Below are 20845 nucleotides of genomic sequence, written 5' to 3'. Positions count from 1 at the left end.
TGTTCTTACCTTTGCAACCTCCTTTCTCTTCTCCCCCTGGCAGGAACAGGCATGGCAGTGAGTCTTGGAAATGAATCTGCACAAACATACCATTTCTATATAAAACACCATGCTTTTTCCTCCTGCTAAGAGAAGGTGCTTTTGCACTCTGGCAGAACCTAATGTACTGCATCATCTCCTCACAAGGTTCCCTCCTCACCCCTTTTAGGCATGTATTTATCCAAAATGTTGGTGCTTGTATGGGGCATGGTTCAACAGCACAAACTGAAGAAGCTCACCTCACAATCATGAGAGGAAAGCATACACAGGTATGGGACATTAGTAAAGGTTAGTATTCAAAGAAGGGTCAAACAGAGACTGAATGAAATGCACTTAGCAGAAATGGTGAAGCCTTAAATAAATATTTCAGCACAAAGCAGTGTCTTAGCTAATTTCACTAATTATGGCTGCTCATTTCTGCGACTCCACCAGCATGAAATTTTGTGCAGAATTTGGTATTGGGCATGGAATCAAATACCTGTTATGGATTCCTACAGCAACAACAACAGGCTTTAATATTTGTTAACAGTCACTTTTAAAAGGTAGCTTCTTCTACCCTTCAAGAGTGAGGTACATTGGAAAACCTGCAGATAGTTTACTCTATTTCTGAAATAAGGTGAGTGCAGTGGAATATATCCTGCAGAACCCACCAAGTCCTAACATCTCCCTGCCTAAGTTTAGTGCTGTCATCTGCTATTGGGGTGAAGGCAGAAAGGGAGGGCACAGAGGGATGGAGACTAGGGAAGCTTCTGCTCTGAAAAAAAGCTTGGTAAGCACCTGAATAAAAGGGTTCCGGGCTACTAAAAAACAAAAACAAACCCTTCCCAAGTATATTATTTAAGAGGTTCTCAGATGCCAAAAATTTAAATTTGAACTAAGGAGGCAACTTAATGAGCTTAGAGAGAAATGTCCAGCCTTAAAATTTCAGTGCTAGCTCTCCCTTCCCCTGGTTTCCAATCCTTAAGCTGTCTTTACTTGGTTTTTTCCCTGACACCAACCTGAACTGAAGGGAGATCACAGTGCTGCCAAAAGCCCCACCCCCAGTAAGGCATCAGCAGTTCTTCAAGTGAATTAAGCAGCATACTTTAAAGCCTGAAAAGACAAGCACTGCCTTATTTCAATCTAGATGTGGTGATTTCCGAGACTGACTGACTGACTGCTTAAAATGTATGCGACTGCTGAGGAAAAGATTCTGTCGGCTCTGCCTATTTTTTACTTGCTTTCCAATAACATATTTAAATAAAACATATTTTCTTTCAAATGCCTCAATAGCTGCCACTTACGCTCCTGGAGAGGAGATTCTAATGGGTGTCCAGTTTATGCATTTTCCCACCCTCCTGATATGTTCCACACATGGACATAGGGACGTAAGTAAAGGACAGCAGAAATATTCCACCGGGTTATCTATCAGCAGTAAAAGGCAGTACCTGCATCACACTCCCAAAACTGGGGCTGTTCTACCCCTTTAAAAATCCATGCTGGGAACAATCTCATGTTTAGGGCCCATCTTTAGATAAGAGGCACCATCAAGCAAAGATCACTCTAAAATCCTTTCAAAATGCATATGATCTGAATAATGTACTATGTGGTGTTTTAGTTTCCCTTTATTGTGTAGCTGTTATGGAGTGCTTTCAACATGCTGGCAATCCCTCCACCATCCCTGGTAATGTACTCTAAAATGGCATCAGCAATATTCAGTGCAAGTATAACTTTGGAGTTTCAGTTCGGTAAGTTCATTTCTCCATCCATACACACATATGCACAGACTGTCAAGAATGCAGCACTTGTCATAATTGTATTACTGGTATACACCACACACCACACAGGTATTTCCGGGGTTTGAAAATGTGTGGGATGCGTCCAAAGGCTCTCGGCTGCACACCATTGCTTTTTATGTGTTGTGGAAGTGAAGTTAACACACTCCACCCACTGCCCCCTTGAAGTGTTTTGTTCCCTCCATTTTGAATACCAGAAGAGGGCTAGTTCAATATGGGGAATTGTCCTGCTCCACACAAGTGCACTGTGCCTAAGGATGGGTTAAGCAGCTAATTCCATCCCTTGTAGGTTTTGCTGGCACGCAGTCATAGCTTTTTTCTGTTCCACCCCATTATATTAACCACTACAAAAAGTGCTGAAGGGCACACGACAGTAACAACCATATATGATAGGAAGACGTTACAATAGAAAAGACAAAATATTATTACAATTACAATGTGCACATTTCAGCAGAGCTTACAAAGAACCATATAGCATAAGACGTATGCTAAAGAATGCTCTATGCAGCTGACCAATATCATTACACTTGTAAAGAGCACATTTCAGCAAAGCTTACAAAAAACCTGTAGCACAAACATTATTATTTTTGTAATTATTGCTGTTCTATACCCCACTATATGTAATTCTGGCCCATTGTATGCATTTTGTTTAAGTTTTCTACATAAAATACCAGATACACAATTTTCAGTACATTCACTCCTAAAATACACATTTTTGTAGACATCTTTTGTGTACAAGTAAGATTTTTGTGTGCACTGAAAATGCATTGTGAAGTCCAGAGAGCAGCATCATCTGACTTGGAGTTGTGCTCTAATCCACAAGCAAGTTCAGGAGCATGAGAAAGCAAATGAAACTGATTCCTCCCCCATCCCACATTGTACTTCACAGGAAGGCTGTACACAGCAACTAAATAGATGAACAATTCATTGTAAAACTGATACTGCACTTCCAAAAGGTATACTTTGCACCAACCATGAAACTGATATATCTCACCTGGCTCCATCCTACTTGTGATTCCAACAATCACATGAAGTAAACACAGAGCTATATCTAGGGTTACCCTATTTGAAAAAGTAAAAACCAGGACATCCCTAGACACCAAAAAACCCACGATTTTTTGATTGACTTGCCTAAAATCCAGGGCAAAGTGCCGCCTTTTGGAAATACCCCCCGGACATCAATTCCGCCTTTGAAATCCTGGTGATGTCTGGGAAAATCTGGACGTATGGCAGCCCTAGGTGAACACTGGTCTGCCACTGAAAATGATGGACCCATAATTATGCCCCTCTGCAATATGTATAATGAAACTTACCCAAGTCAGCCTCATTTTGTGTTTCCATGTCCCAACCAGTATTGGTACCAGGAGTGGAGTGAGAATGTGGAAACACAAAATATAATGGCACAAGTAAGTTTTGCTACACTTTATGTAAGGGGGAAAGACATGAACTCAATGTGGGGCTGCCATTTCATTGGCAGACCCATATTTATTGGCATGTCTAGTTCCACTGTAATCCTAACAATATACTGATGCATTCTCCTGGAGCCATTGTGTTCAATCCTCAATTCACTTTAAGTTAGCCCCCACCCGGGGGGGGGGGAATACATGAATATTTACTTAATGGAGGGAGGCAAATGGCATGTCATGGATAAATGGATTCAGGATTCCAGCCATTACGAGACAAAGAGAAACAGTTTCTAATATAATGCTGCTATTTCTGTTCATGAAATCCATGTCAACTGAAGAAGTTGAATTTTACTTTTTTTATTAAAAAAAGTCTCTCCCCCCCTTTCTCCACCTCTCTGCCTTTCCCTGCCCCCATACCCTAAAGAAAGACTCCCAAGTGCCTCAATTCAAATGGATTGAAAACAGAGTCAGTGGGGGGAGAGTTCCCGCAGAACACATTGTTGTCATTGCTGACCTATTCAACAGCAGTGACAGCAACCTGCCTTTGTCTTCTACTCCTCTAAACAAACTGATGACAGACCAGGTCCTGCTACAGAAATATCAAGAATTAAAGCATTCACAGTGGGAGCAAGCAGCGGGGCCAGTGCATTTGCAGAAATGGGGAGAGCTGGTCAATAAAAGGGGATGGGAGACAGGATCAAAAGGGGTCGGCTTACAATGGGCTCTGGGCTCAAAAGAGGTGCACACAATTGCACAGGTCAGAATTTACAAAAGGGAGTATTCCCTAAATTGTCACCTTCTACACAGTGGGGAAGGATGTGGGAGTAAGAGTAGGACAGAAAAGGAGTTACTCTGTGTGTGTGTGTTATGTGAGGTGGGGGGGGGAGGACTTGTCAAGGAAGAATATTATTTCAGTCTGGCACAAGCCAAAAAGGTGTTAAGCAAAGAAGGATGTACGATAAATGTGTGTGTAGCTAAGACAAGGCTTCTGCTCACAGATGGGCTAGTCAGAAGCTTACAGGCTACTATCAATAAGGCTGCTCAGGGTTGGGTACTTTCTCTTGCTGAACCAGAAAGATAATTTTATTCCTTATGCCCCACATCAGTTCTGACAGTTCACTGAGTCATTTATTTTGCTGCTTCACAATCTAAACAGAAGGCAAAGGAAAACTTTAAACACATTTTTTTATTTCTGATCCTTAAGATGAGAAGCGAATCTAGAAATAAGCAGGCCTTGTGCAAGCAGATAGAATTCAATTGGGTTTGCGGTGCGGTCTTTAACTGGAGACTCTGCTGCCTGGATGGAGGCCTGCCGCTGCCGCAGATAGCTTTGCTCTGACCGGCTCTTGTCTTTGGTTTCACCCATCTGCAAAATGTGGAGGAGGCTCACAATGCTTCCCTTCACAGCTCAGGCAGTACCAAGGGTTGGGCGTAAATGACAGCATGAAAAGGTTTCTGAATGCTACAGTAAGACTCAGTAGTGGTCCATGCCACTCTCCTGACCCCAGTGTTGTTGTTCCTGATTACCTGGACAGAGCTGGGGCAGGGCAGAATGGCAGTGAGCCAAGAGATACTCAGGGGCACTGGCAGGAGTGCTGGATCGGTGGCAACAGTCCCCCTGGTGAACTGCCCCACCATACATGCCACTACAGGCAAGACTTTTGCCGGCTTTAGTCATGGGAAAGAAAAGGTTGCTAGACTCAAGCAGGACTAACATGGGCTACCTGAATGACATGAACCAAAGCCAACCAAAAGACAAACCAGCAAATATGAGCAGCTTCCAAATAGCCCAGAACTTGCAGCCATCTCTACCACCACCTATTGCCTTAGATGTATGGTTGGGGTCTCTTTTTCCTTTAGCTGTGGTTGTCAGCTTCGCCTTTGAGCCAGTGCTACCGACTGGGCTCAACCTCTTCAGCCCCGACTGGGCCAGGCGAGCTGGAAAGCACTTCCAGAGACCTTCCATGCAGGAAGCAGGTCTAAGTGCTGTGGACTCACAACTCAGAGCTGTGAGCACCAAACTCACTTCCAGTAGTCAGCGGAGCACAGCAGAGCATGAACCACACGAACGACAGCTTCTGTAGAATAATTTCTTTTATTCTCTACAGCTACTATACAAACTAACTACAGACTAAATGGAGACGCTGGACTGCACTGAGTGTTACAGCTGCATGAGCAGCGACCTTATCTATACACAGATAACACTCAGACTCCCCCTTTGAAGTCAGGCTGGAGCGGAATAAGTAATAAGCAAAATCCGCCCCCTCCTTTCTGAAACATCAGCAGATTCTTGCAATGGGAGGGGTGAAATATTATCAGTGGTAACCATGGGTGCAAGGAAGGTTACAGCACTTTTGCAAAACCAGTGCCATGTTTAGGATATGTTTCCCTTTTATAACATAGTTTGATAAACCTAGCATCCATGTTCAAAGTCCCAGGTGCATGGAAGGTTGCTCTGAGGAAAACAACACAGGCCTGCTGCTTCCAAGCATAGCCTTACATGTGAACTACATTCATTTACAGAAATGGCCTACATTGCTGGAATTTGGATAGGTGTTCCATGGCTTGAGGAGAAAGGATGTATTGGCTCCTGTCCCCTCAGAGAACTTTGTGAAGCAACAGACATGCCCTCTAATGTTTTTACCTTTTTCAATTCAGCGTGTCTATTTGATTTGTTCATGAGGGATGCAAGTTAAAGCTTGGATATTAATAAGCCTAGTAATATTTTTTGATGTGCTACCTTGTAGGTGTCCTAGCCTCTCAATTCAACCATGGGATAGCGTAGGAAATAAAATGCCAGAAGAATGACTGGGAAAAAACCCTTTTGTCTAAAGTGTAAATCTGGTGACTGTATTGCACAGTTAAACGCTGGATTTGATACACTCTGCAAAAACACAGAGAACTTTCCATCTTTCCATGGTATATTAAAGGTCGCACAATTATAATAAATTCTTGCTCCAGCAGTTCTAGGAGCAGTGAAAATCAGTCTCAAGTTTCCAGCGAACAATGAAGTCCCCACAGAGTTTTCAGCTTCTCCAGGAAATCAGGCTATCTCAAGCTGTGTTGGCTTTAAAGATGTCCTGAATGCCCATCATAAAACGTTTGCAACTCACTGCACATACACTGCACTTCCAGTCTTCTGCAGTCAAAATTATGCACTGTATTTCATTGCTACTTGAGATATTATATATATCTATCTTTACAAGTACCAGATATCAAAAGACAGTTGTATTCTGCTCAGGCAACGAGATAGCAGACCAGCATATCTTCTTTCTGCCATGCAGACTGAAACTGAAATACAGGTGGGAACCTGTTTCAGCCTGAGGTAAAATTCTCTTCAGGGCATAGCAGGGAACACAGATTTTGCCTCAGTCCTGTAGACTAGTTTCTACAAATGCTAACACGCCCCTTTCTGTCCTCCATCAAGGGAAGGAAGTGGCGTGATCAGAGACACAATCCAAAAAGCAGAAATACTCAAGGAGGGTTCCAAGTAGGGCCAGTAAGGGGTGTGATGGAGGAGGGGGTGTGGGCTGAGAAATGTTCATGGAGCCAGATAGAGAGGCCTGCTTTTGAGCCCTGCGCTCAAAAGCCCTGTGTTCAAAAAGCCCTGTAATCCCCATCACTGGGTTAAAATAATAATGTTAAGTAATACAGTGGTACCTTGGTTGTCAAATGGCTTGGCTCCCGAACAAATTGGCTACCGAATGCCGCAAACCCGGAAGTAAGTGTTCCAGTTTATGAACATTTTTTGGAAGCCGAACGTCCGACATGGCTTCCGCAACTTCCGATTGAGTGCAGGAAGCTCCTGCAGCCAATTGGAAGCCGCGCCTTGGTTTTCGAATGGTTCCAGGAGTTGAATGGGCTCCCAAAATGGATTAAGTTAGACAACCAAGGTACCACTGTAATAATTAAAACAATAAGAGTCATCTGTGGGACATCGCAATCCTAACTATGGCAGAATTTATGGCCGTGTAAATTAAGCCAGCATAAGAGACCCTTATTCCAAACTCCCTTCAGTGGTGGGGCTACTGTCAGTTGAGCTGGTCTGAGCCTGGCAGAGGTAAAACAAGTCTTTAAAATAAAGTTTGGCTTACGGCACCCTTTTTGCCAGTGTAACTTCCACTGGGTTGCTAGGTCACATTACTGAACTGAAAGGCAGACTGCTTCTGCCCTGTCCCACCCCTGCCACACCCTCAGAATACCCTTTATGGGGACTAACCCTGGCCTTGGACCAGATGGCTGAACCAGGAGAGGGGACTTACCCCAGTGTATTTCCAGTTGAGCTGGGATGAAGAACTTTTAGCTTTCTGGGAGAGCAGCTCCACTCTTTCAAACAATTAACCCATGCCTACTGTCTAAAGTTTTACAGACCAGAAAAAGCTGTATCAAGCAATTCTGCTATATACAGTGGTACCTTGGTTTTTGAACGTCTCCGTTGATGAACATTTCATTTTTCGAATGCCGTAAACCGTAAATGCTTTGGTTTTCAAACACGCCTCAGAAGTCTAATGAAACGCGGCTTCCACTGAGTGCAAGATCCTGAGGCCTAGCTGTCAGCTATTGAGTTTTGGTTTTCGAACATTGCAGAACTCAAACGGTCTTCTGGAACGGATTACATTTGAAAACCAAAGTACCACTGTATGTAGTTTGGTTCTAAGCCGAGAAGGAGTACAGTGGTACCTCAGGTTAAGAACTTAATTCATTCTGGAGGTCCGTTCATAACCTGAAACTGTTCTTAACCTGAGGTACCACTTTAGCTAATGGGGCCTCCCGCTGCCGCTGCGCGATTTCTGTTCTCATCCTGAAGCAAAGTTCTTTTTTAAAAAAATGATATTTATTACTTTTTTAACATTTCCAACACAAACAAAAAAAGAAAAAAAGAAAAAACAATGCAAATACAATACACAAACGCTACATGAACTAAAAAAACAAATAAAAACAAGCAAAAACAGTTTAAAATCACCTCAAACATTTTCTATATCTTATATTTCATTCCCTTATTTCCAGCGACCTCCTCCCACCTCCCTTTTTGTATTCCACATCTATTATTTGTTTCAGCAATTCCTTTCCATCTTACTCTGTTTTCTGTTCTATAATTATCTTAACACATTCTTGCCATACTTTTCCTTTAATTTTCTATTAATCTATTTATACCTAATTCCTTATGACATTTCTACTAAAGCCATATAATTTCATTCCAACATTTTTCTAACATTCCTTAATTTTACAATATCTCTATAAATGATCTTTAAACTTTTTCCAATCTTCTTCCACCGACTCTTCACCCTGGTCTCGGATCTTGCCAGTCATTTCCGCCAATTCCATATAGTCCATCAATTTCATCTGCCATTGTCCAACGCTTCATTGTTTTCAAAAAGCAACCATTCTCTCAACCAGCAAAAATCAGATGGTTCACAGCAAAATTTAAAGGTCTAGCAGGGCAGGTCCTCCTCCTTCTTTGGCATCCATCAATATCTTAAGTTTTACTCGAGGCTTCCTGCCCTGCCAAACAACTCTAGGAGCATCCCTCTGCCACCTCCTGAAACCCTCCATCCCATCCAAAGCTTGCAGTGTTTGAAACAAAAGCAACATCCCCAACAACACAGCAGCCCTCATCCCCACCACAATAACTCAGCCCAACAGTGACAACCTCTGATCTGTCCATATTTCCAAATCCCCCCCCTCTTCAATCCAACATCCTTCACAATTATCCTTAAGCAGATTCACATTTTTGGCAGTCATATCAACCCCCAAATACCTCTCCCTCTCAACCAATGTTAGTATCGCCTCCTGAAACTCTGCCAGGCCCTCCTCCTCCAATTCAGACGGGGCCCTGGTCCTCAAACTCATCCGCTCCTCCTTAGGTTCAATCATAACGAATGTCAGTTGTCTTTGTATGGATGGGACTCTCCTCTCCAGTTGTATTATTTTAGATTCAGCAGCAAGGGTTTTTCCCCTGACTTCATCTGCAGTTTGCCATATCGAAGTAGATTCCTGTGTCAGTTTCTGAGTGGTTTCTGAATTGGTATTCACCTTTTGTCCCAAGTTGCTTAAGCTTTCTACAGTTGAATCAATTTCAATACTTGCAACATCCAATTTCACATTTCTCGCATCTATTTTCTTATGGAGTTGTTCCAGCGAATCGTTTATTTTCAATAATACAGCCACTAAGGCCTCCTCTGTCGACATCCCGTCTGTTTTTTCCTTTCCGTTTGCCATAACACTTAAAGAATTCAAGGTCAATTCCAAAGTCTCACACTTTCTTATCTTGCAGCTGGAAAATCCCCTAGCCCAGCTCCTATCAAGTAAATTCCAAAAGCTTCCACTAGGGGAAAGTGAATTGTATTTGTATCGGTCAGTATGTCCTCTTTTGAACACAGTTTCAATAATCCAAGATTAGTTTCAATTTTCAGTTACTTTCCTCCTTTTTTAATAAAGTTCAGTAAGATTGTTTCAATTTTTCGTTACTTTACTCCTTTTTAAGTGCAGACGAAGACAATGGAAACAATGTATCTCTCTTATGCTAGCTGTCACCGAACGTTCTATTCGCTGTCAATGAATCTTCTAAAGCACGTCGGTTTTACTGCCAGCCCGTTTCCAGGTTCGGAACGGTAGTATTTTAACTTCCTCACTCACTCCTGCAGGAATATACAATCCAAAGCCTCCCCCCTCTTCTCCTGCTTCCAAGGGGGGTTTAATGTTTTTTACTGATTAGAATTTAGTCCTTTACAATGGGCTTTCCAAGACTTTAGCTTGCAGCCTCTTTGCCTCAGTCTTATTTACAAAAAGGGGAGGTGGACTTCCTGTTTTGAACCTCCCCCGTTTCAGTGCCAAATTAAAAAGTTTAAAAATCCAATTCTTCACTCTACTCACGGGTAGTTGCTTTAAGATCAAATTGTCCACAGGAAAAAGTCAGCGCTCTCCGGCAACAGCTATGCGGCTTCACTTCGTGGAAGAAGCAGTCGATCCGAAGCACCACGCTGCTCACCCCACATCGCTCCGGATCCCCGAAATCGGGTTTCCCCGCGAGTAGGGGAGGCGTAAAAGGTGCCCGCCGAATCCCACGTTCACAGGCTTCAACCGCCTGTGATTTTTAGTGGGTCTCCGCCTTCGCTGTGGCGGCCAGACCCGAATTTCCACGAGGCAAATTCCTCCCGGTCAGAGGAATTCCGCCATTGCCGGTGGCGCCAACCCGGAAGTTCTGAAGCAAAGTTCTTAACCCGAGGTACTATTTCTGGGTTAGCGGAGTCTGTAACCTGAAGCGTCTGTAACCAGAGGTACCACTGTATTCTCATTACCCACATGGAAAGCAATAAGCTGTACCAACTATAGTGAAAGATGTCAGTGGAAAATAATAACATTGTGCACACACTTTACTTTCTAAGCGGTGTCCCAGAATGTTTGGAGTATACTAGCAACTGCATTTTAGACAAAATAAGCTGAAATTCAAAGTTGGCATCTGGGTATGTAAGAAGGCATTGCTTTCTGCCCTGCCCTATTCGTTGAATGCACCATTGTTTCCTTTCTGCTGCAGCTCATTAGCCACCAAAAACTATGTTATTCATCTCATTGCCCACTGTGGTGAAATTATAAAACTTACATTATATAAATTATGTTGTCATTATCCCACCCTATTCATTTCAGTGCAAAGGAAATGTAATGCAAATGTGGGGAAAAATTAATTGGATTGCATAGCATTGGTGGACTGAAAGCAAAAACAATCAATGCTAATAATATTTACAGGATTGATTTCTCTTCCAGACATGGGACAAATAAGTAAACATCAGCAATATCTGCGCCAATATCTGTTTTCAGTAGAATTCTCCAACATCCCTATTGGCATCATTTGTAGATCATTTGTAAATAAATTTGTGTTTATTTCTTAGCAAAATCCCCCCACGAAAACCTGATCCTAAAGCGTGTTGATGCTTTTTAAATCATGGTTCTCACTGCATATCACATTAGCTGCTTATATAAAGAAGTGTGCAATTTGTAGCAACAATGAAAATTTAAAGATCAATGATATTTTCATATCAAATCCTTCATACTAATTTCACTGCTGAGCATTTAATCAAGTGATAAGTATCTCTGAAGTGGCAGGTGGGTGCATATGCCTCCATAATTAGGTTGGCAGTGCCTCATATATTAAAGTTATACACAGTTTTGCAAGGTATCAGGCAAACTCACTAGAGTCCCTTCCTATCCTGGTCTCTGTACTAATTGCACAATGCATCATTTGACACACAAAAAAAGTTATTTAATGGAGTTTGAAATTCGTCATTATGCAGAGAGCCCTAAAAATATCATTTCAAAAATCCCTCAGGTAAAGATATCATTTGTTTGTGCCTGAGCCTTTGGGCCTGTCAAATCTTAGTAACAATTCTCCTTTAGTAACTTCAACTTATCACACTCACATGACATTCCTGAGCAGTAGATTTTCATTGTCAATTGAGATGGGAAAGGAGTATGTAAAATTATTCAGCAAGAGGAGGACACTTTTTGTCAAATTTGGAAAATCCCACAATTCTAATGCTTTTTAGCCTAACTGATAACTTAAAATATAATAACAATAATAATAATAATAATAATAATAATAATAATAATAATAATTTTATTATTTATATGCCACCCATCTGGCTGAGTTGCCCCAGCCACTCGGAGAGGCTTTCAACACATATAAAAACATAATATAACATCAAACATTAAAACTTTCTGATACACGACTGACTTCAGATGTCTTCTAAAAGTTGTGTGTGCATACTTTCAGACAACAACCACGCAATCAATATTTTGTGGTAGGAAACTGAAAGTACTCAACATAATCACTTGTGAACCTTAAATATGTTGCCCACAGATTAAAAGGATTTTTCATACTGCAGCATAGAGTTAAGTTTGTTAGTGTAGCCATCATGGTCAATAATGGTTTGATTTCCATTCCCTTGCCTTTTGACATTTAAATTGTCCTTGCCTTATGTCTCAACTCTACACTCACATTGCACTTTGCCATTGTAATTCTGAGGGAAGAAGTCAGACTCGCGTACTAATGGACATTCTGAATTGATGACAAATATATTTGACCAATTTTGCAACTGCTGCTAAAATCAGACTGCGTTTCCTGCATCTGTAAACAGAACGAAAAAGCTTATTGGCTAAAGTGCATGATCAGTTTTTAAAAGGCTGCCTTCTGCTTCCTATCATGGGATGTATCCATTATTACGGGCCATTTGCAATTTGTTGAATGGTGTGTGACTAGTAGTGATGGAAGAGCTCTGGCTTGGTTTGGAATGGGCTTGGCCTAGTGGTCTCAGCAACTCTGTTTAGGAGATCTTGCCCTGATGAAGCAGTTGCAAGGACTGAAGGTCCCAGCCTTCCCAGTGCCCACTAGGACTCCTCTCCAGGTTCTTTTCCATGCAGTCTCAGGCTGCACCTGCACACAGAAACCCTCTGCTTTGCCCATTACATTTCTCGGTGTGCTGCTGGAGACATGAGGGGATGGGAGCTAGTCACAGCAGGTCAGGGAGACTCACTGGCTTCTTCAGCCACCTGCTTCCTGACTCCATCTCTCCAGGCCCCCACTTCTGCCTTGGAGTCTGAACTGTGCTCTGCCACAGCCTCTTCCTCTTCACCAGGCATACCCAGCCTTTGGCCCTCCAGATGTTGTGGACTACAATTCCCATCATCCCTGACCACTGGTCCTGTTAGCTAGGGATCATGGGAGTTGTAGGCCAAAACATCTGGAGGGCCGCAGGTTGGGGATGCCTGCCCTTCACTAAACCCTGTCACCTCTTCTGTTTCTGACATCTTCTTCTCCCTCTGACCACTCATTTTCAGCCCACCACCAATCCCCTGACTCAGAGCCTTCTTCCCTGGGGGGTTCCCTAGGGAGTTTCCTGGCTGGTGCCTCCCACCACTGCTCTGTATCCAGCCAGTCCATGACAAAGCCAGATCTGTCATCAGTTTTGGACCCCAAGAGTCCAGGAAGTGGGTAGAAGAAATGTGAAATTGACAGATAAGACTCCTTCAACATCCTGCCAGATACCCACAGGGATCTGGCAAACCAAGGCTATAAGTGGATGGCAAAAGAACATAATGCCATACTGGAAGAAACGTAAAGATTACTAACAGAGCAGGGGTGGAGAACCTGTAGCCCTCCAGATGGAAGGTGTAGCAAATGTCATATTCGTGGTGGACCATACAAGGCTGACCCAGGACATTTTGCTATATGAGGCAGAGACACAAATAGCACCCTCTTCCCTCAAGTCAAGGTGGATAGTACCCAAGGCCAGCCAAGTTACTTTGGCACATAAAGCTACAAAGACAAGCTCCTATGAACATCTCTTTCCTCCCTGGCAGTAAAAATGAAATATTGCATTTACTCGAATCTAATGCTCACCTTTTTTGGCCAAATTACTTGGCGAAAATTAAGGTGCGCATTAGATTCAATAACACATTTACATTTGCCAGCAAATACTTTTTTTGGTTTCAAGGTTCTGAAAATTGAGGTGCGCATTTGATTTGATGGCATATTAGACTCGAGTAAATACAGTACATTAAACAATGAGTTGTTGTTGTTGTTGTTTGTTATTATGGCACCCAAAATCAGCTGCTTGAGGTGGCTGCCTCACTCTGGCAGAAATGGAGATGAGGAAAGATTTCAGATGGCGATGGAGGAGAGAAGAAGGGAGACTGAGCCAGGGAAGGAAACGGAATGTAGAGAACAATCACTGGCAGCCTGCTGTGGCGTGTCACTAGGGGCATCACAAACATGTGAGCTTTACCTATTTCTTTTTGATGTGATGCCATTGTCATGCCTCAGACTGCAGCTGAAAATTGTTTGTCTAGCAGTTCTGGTAGGTTTGATTCAATAACTCTTATAAGAGGGCAGGCAGGATATCAATGCTGCTTTATTGCCTTTTTCTCTACCTACAATAGCAATTCTCCAGTCATACAGTATTATAAAGTGCCCTCGCTGGGGCTCTGTATCTATTGTAGTCAGGTCTCATCACCCCCACTGCTGCAAGAGGCAAGGCTGTAATGCATCTAGGCTCATTTTCTAAAATGTTAACTAGCAGGAGCTGATTGGATGGCACTGGGCAAAGGGAGACAGGGTTGAGACGCTCTATTAACTCACTGACAGGCATGGGATGAACTAGGAAGACACTGCTAACAAGAAAATGAGCCGTTCTGCTATTGCTTCTTTATAAAAATCGCTGCTCGCCAAGTTAAAGTTTTTGACCTTAGCCTTTAAAATCTGTTATTCTAGAGGAAGCAGATTGACTTCTTGAGCCTTTCCAAAGTAAAGGGTGTCAAACATATGGTCTTTGCTTTCACAACGGAGCAAGGGTCGTTGAAATATAAGGGTGGCTATTTTTAAAATTAGCAAAAGATTGCTACGCAATCTAGTTAAACTGTGGAATCCATTGCCATGAAATGCAATTGGAGCTAAGGAAATTAGCAGGACCAAATTGGTGTTTGCAGTGGTGAACAGCATAAAATGTGAAAGGACCGCCTATGACAGCAAACAAACAGTGTATATATATATGCTAAAGAATTGTGATCTATCACATCTGCCCAGTGTGTGCTCCGCATTTATTCCTAAAATCTTCATACCACATGATAAGACTAGAGACCTGAAAGTGTGAATTGCCCCATCAAGTTTGGATTGCTCCATTAAATGTAGATTGACATTTCACATGATAAAAAGTAGCAACATGTTTCTGCTTTTCATTTCTATCTTGAGAACACTGCTGGATTTTTAAAAAAACAAAACCACACACAACTTGAATTATATTTGTATTTCAGTGTTGGTGCAGTGAAATATAGATTCATTTACATCATTTTCCCTCTCGGGCAAGAATTCTTTATCCCATTACCAACCTTTCCTAGTTTAAAAAATACATTTTTGCCTGTCTAAGGATATCCCACTTCCTTTTAACACCTCAGGTGGTGGCATTGGGTGGGGTTCAACTCATGAGTCCCGTCAGTGGAAGCCCTGTGCAAGGATTTCAGATATTATGGATGGTATCTGACTAAACTCACATGCTCAAAGTAAACCCACTGAAATTAGTGGATTTGGGTTAGCTATAACTAACACACGTCCATGGATTTTACAGTCTATGCTGAGTATGAGTTAGTTGAATACCACCCTAATCTTTATTTTTGAGGTGGGGGTGTGTGTGTGGAACAACGGGGTTGTTTGAATAGCCCTAGCCCACATCAGCATACATTTCCATGTGCCAGAATTCTGTATGGAGTGGGGTGGGAAGCAAGTAGGACCACATAAGCCCTCAGTGCCCACCTGAATTGTGCTCAAAACCTCTCCTGCCTCCCCCAAGGGCTCAACAACATACATTAGGAAAAGCAGTCAGGCAGCACACAGTGGGGTTGTTGTGTTGTTGTTGTTGGTGGTGGTGTTTTTGAAGCATTTAGTTGGAGCACTCAAAAAAGCCTCAAGCTCATTCCAGGCTGAATAGGACAGTGCGTGACCATCTCTATGGCCAACCATTTTCATGCCTCAAACATTTGTTGAATATTAGCTGCCCTCCCTCCCTCTTCTCAATCTCCCTCCCCACAACTGATGAAAACTGCTGCATCCCTTTGACAAAAATAGAAACAATTTTTATTCTATTACTAATCTCTTGAGTCAATGAGTTCCCATTGAACCTTCTTTTTCCCTGTTAATCCAATAAGCTGTGTTGCTTGCCTAACTCACTGCTTTATCCCTGGCTTTTGCAATGGCAACATATCAGACAATTTGAAAACACCAAATAACCCACCCACATGCTTTGTCTCTATGTCTGAAAGAAATCCAAAAGGACTCGCTCTCCAGCCTCTGTAACATTTCCTTTTATTTGGGCCATTACAGAAATCTGAGGTGCTGCAATCCACATTCTGGGAGAAGTAATATAAACAGGCTTGGTTCAATCCTCTCTTCCCTTGATCACTGAAATGATGACAATACTTTGATACCAACTCTGCAGACATCCATTAGAGTTGAATCAGCAATGTACTATTTATGAACAGGGATGCTGCAATAATGGCACTATCCATTCTTCCCAAACAATGCAGCTATTTATCAAGTGATTAAACTGTAGTAACATACTTGGATTTTACTAGCCTATTTTCTCTTGGAACTTAAAAAGATTTTACTGCCTCAAGTTTGGCAGCGTGATCCCTAATAATTTTGATTTTATTACATTATCATATTTTTTAGATTTATCTCCATGTTTTGCATAAGATTCAAATTGTTGCTCGGTTTTATAAAATAAGATATATTTATCTTGGTCAAAAATCACATTAAGATAATTATCTTGCCCTTTTGGCAGATAATTTTGTTTGCAATATATTGAAAATACTTGTTTTCTTCAACTACTCATTCTTGTTAAAGTAGCTATTTTCCCCCGCTTGCTTGTGGTGGAGGCATCTCTCTCTTTCTTTCCCCCTTTATCTCCTCACCCATCACCCTGCCTCCCAGCCTCCTCCCTGACTACAAAAGCTGTGCAATTTCTCAGCCTCTGCCAAAGGCATCATGGACTTTGAAGAAGCACAGCTTGGGACGAAAGCTAAGAGGAAGGTATGTTTGGCAAATCCTCACTGTGATCAACTCTTGCCCAGAAACCTATGCCCCCACTGCAGAAGGACGTGTGGATCCAGAATTGGCCTCCACAGTCATTTACGGACACACCGTTAAGACCTTATTCATGGAAGACAATCTTACTTGGCTAAGAGTGATCAGAAAAGAAGACTCTGTTTCCACATAGAATTAGAATTAGTTATTTCCACATAAATTATACACATCATTTGTGATCTATACACGGTCCAGAAACCATGCATTATCAGCACCTCCACATTCCCAGGCAGGCAGCAAACCAAGAGTTCTTTCAAGTCTCTGATGGATCACCATATAGGCCAACTTGGTGCTCCGCAAGTTGAGCAGACCTATTTTAGGGAGTGAGCTGCTAAAAGCAGGAAGGGTGGAAATGAGGTGGGATTATTTCATTTGAGTGAAACAAGGAAGATTAGTCCAGACTTAATTACATCCTTTCAAAGAAGTGGGTGTTACAAACTACCAGCTTCAAGGGCTGGACTCAGATAAGACCTTCTTATCAGAAGAAAACCCCATTATGGAACCCTGCATGATGGACAATGCCCCACTCAGAGAACCAACAGGACCACAGGGCCTGAATACTTGGGGTTTGCATAGGCTCTGTGTCTGGGTTGAATAATGAGATGAATCAGAATGTCTTTGGGGGATCTTTCCACTCTCTAAAGTCAAAGCAACCCTCCCCCTTCCCCAGGGCAGAATCAGAGTCCCCACAAAGCCTTGTGTCATTTGGTTCTTTGTGAACTTTTCTGCATCCTATAGTGCTACGATTTCCTAATTCTCTGTGTTTCTCTAGGTCCAGGGGCTTTGGGAGAAGTGAGGCTGTCCAAAATGTTGCCTGTGAAGCACTGAAGAGCTTTGGGTTGATTATTGTATTAAAGTGTAGCAGTAGGAGATTTCTGTAAAAGCAAAAAGTTAGTTAGGTTTCTGAATCCGAGGAAGATTTCTTAAGGAGTGGTTTTACCACTGCCTCTTTCAGACAGGCAGGGGCCACCCCCTCTCGTAGGAAAGGATTCGCTTTCCTTCATAATTCCTTATGAGGAGTTTTTCTGTTGCTCTTTCTTACCTTAAAATATTACTAGGTGACTGAGTGGTATAAAGTTTTGTCTGTTTATTTTTTTAAAAAAATTGCAGCTTCACGCTGGCTTTACCAGTGCTTGTTTGTGTTCTCCAATAGGCTATCTAGAAAATTGCCTGTGGATTTATGAAGAGCTCTGAGTGTTGGTTGATTGGTTGGTTGTGGTGGTGGTGGTGGTTGTTACAACAGAGCAATGTAGTTAAAAATAAATTCCATTGACTTTGGTCAAAAGCAAGCTGGGGAAGTGATAGACATTTTTAGATTCACTTAGATGCACTTAGATTCACATTTAGATTGGGAAACAGTCATTTTACATCGGGTTTTTCAGTTCCCACCAAAGTGAACAGAGCACAGTACGTATTATAAAAAGATTCCAATTTTCAAATAGGCATAGATACAGATACAATGGAAATCTTGGAGTCCATGCATTGCCCCTAATGCATACACCCCGTAGAGCCCCTCCCCCAAATAACTGCTGGGTCCTCAAGAACTAAGAAAACAATGAGCCTAAACCAAAGTTTGGTTCCAGCAGTGCAACTTGCCTGTCAGGTTTTACAGATTTGCTTCTTCGACAGCTCTTCTCCAGTTCCTCATTAGGCTCTCTGACTTCTGGTGCTGCTGGACAGCTCCCAGTCATGATCAGAAAGCCAGAACAGGGCAGAGGAATGGCATACCACCCAACTTTGAGCCTTGGGTAAAACAGTTATTCATTTTTAAGTTCCAGATGTTTCAACAGACAAGCAGGACCTGCAACAAAATGCCGCAGGGTATGTTCACAGGAGGGATCCTGTTTCCAGCCAGTGACTCAGCCTTATCCTTATCCAGCATGCTAGCAGTTCAAAAGCACACCTGTGCAAGTAGATAAATAGGTACCACTGCAGCGGGAAGGTAAATGGTGTTTCTGTGTGCTCTGACACTCGTCTGAAGTTTAGTCATGCTGGTCACATGACCCAGAAAGCTGTCTGTGGACAAATGCCACAGACCTTGGCCTGAAAAGTAAGATGAGTGCCGCACCCCATGGTCATGTTTGACTGGACTTAACCATCCAGGGGTCCTTTACCTTTACCTTTTACCTTTACCAGCAGGCTATAAATTGTAAAGGGCTCTTTTACCCCACCATTTTTGTTTTCCAACAAACACTCAACGTTCAACAGCACTGGGCATCCCATTGGGCTGTCTTCTGGGAAGGGGGTGGAGTTGCCGTTTTCATCTAAGTATACCTCCCTTCTTGTTTCTCACTGGCTCCTGCAGATGCAGGTTCACCTGAATTTGCTATTAGAAGGAATAAGTGCATGCAACAAATGTTGCAGTGTCAAGTGCTCCTGTTCAGGGTTATAGGCAGCCAGGTGGTCACACTCAGGTTACTTGATTCCATCCCACATCCTTCCAGTTGTCACCCCTAGAGACAGATAGAATTCCATGCTCAATGGATATAGTCAGTCTTCAGTGGGCTGTCCTTAGTCCCACTTACCCACCACAAAAATAGTATCTTTCCACTTCTGCAAACCTTGGTGTTTCCCTGAGCCTGCTGGTGTATGAAGTATTAGGTCAAGGGGAACAATAGTAAGAAAACCATGTTGTATGAAAGTGGTGCTGTTTTTGCTAGATAAGGATTGGCATTCAGCCGCGAACACCAACAATAGAGGGAAACGATGTCTGCTTTCATAAAATGACTGTGGCACAGTCATATGAGAAAGACTATTATCACTTGCCGTTTACACCTACAGAAACTTGTGTTTACTGCGAAACAACAAGAGGCATCAGCTCAAGGGCAGCAACAGTACGGAAACCCCAGTCCAAACTGAGCCTGGATCCTTTCAGTCCAGTCCTGCTGTGTATTCACGTGCTACATTTTCAAAGACCTAGCACGGTTAACATGGGGCTTATTGAAACCTGTGGAAATACTGCTAGCTGCTGCCTATTTGCACCAGAAAAGTTGTGGGAGTTGCTCCAATCTGTTGTCTGAACGGAGTACAAAAGCACCTATAGCGCATCTCCAGCTGTGCAGAGTATATTCCAAAAAGATTACCTCGAACTTGGCATTAAAAAGACATATTATTTAATTCCCCCATCCCTGAACAACTCTTTGTCATTTAATGCTAATGCACCGTTTCCTGTCAGAAGCAGTTGATCATTAACACAAGCTACATAATACTAATCTCTTGCTAAAGTCTGTCATACTTTACATCTTTTTTCCAATTTTGTAATATAACACATGAATCTGAAATATCAGTTAATTTTCAGGATTTCAAAGGCCCTAAAGACCAAGGATGTTATATTTTCCTGTCAATTTTTTTAAATGCCTTGGTATATGATTCATTTATTGTGGAATACAAACCCACCCCCCAAATGGTCATCCTTCAAAAATGAGAGTTCCAGATTTTGCTGTGCAGTTCTCTGGCCAAATAATGTACACAAAGATGCATATACAAGAGTAAAATGTGCATAGAATAAACTTATCCATGAAAATAATGCAATGTATTAGACAAATGCATTGGGTCAAAACCCAAAGTTGCTGGCAAACATGTGTATACGAGGATAAATTTGCACTAAAATGCTGAATTCACGAGAGGGGAAATCACAAAGTGATGTGAAAATGTGAAGAACTGAACTAAATATTTGGGGGGGGGGATGAGAAACAAAGAGAAACTGAAATTGACAGATTTGCCCATCTCTAAGTAGGGTATCCAAATTCTTGATACCCAGGAGACCACATTTATAAGTTAATTTTAGTGCTACCCAAAATCAACAATTCCTTGTACAACATTTTCCATTGTGACTGGAAGCATGCCAGCCAGTGAGGCTCGCCTTTCCCAATCCTGCAATGGAAGCAAAAGCTACAACTGTTGAACCTGTCCCTAACCTGCTATTAAATCTGTAGGAGTTCCTTCAGGTTAGGAGCTGACCAGAAGTTGCTATCCGATTGTAATGACGGGTTACTGTC

The 20845-nt window shown here is 42.3% G+C and overlaps 1 long non-coding RNA gene across 1 annotated transcript; it reads left to right on the top strand.

The window, feature by feature from the left end:
• The first annotated feature begins 14024 nt into the window (after positions 1-14024).
• LOC308473196 lies at positions 14025-16321 on the top strand. The gene is made up of 2 exons (XR_013983970.1): positions 14025-14070; positions 16086-16321. It is a non-coding gene; the product is annotated as an uncharacterized lncRNA (long non-coding RNA).
• The last annotated feature ends 4524 nt before the right edge of the window (positions 16322-20845 follow it).

Source organism: Podarcis pityusensis (assembly GCF_964106645.2).
Source record: "Podarcis pityusensis genome assembly, chromosome: 1".
Classification (NCBI taxonomy): Eukaryota; Metazoa; Chordata; class Lepidosauria; order Squamata; family Lacertidae; genus Podarcis; species Podarcis pityusensis.
This window is presented reverse-complemented; position numbering and strand designations above follow the sequence as displayed.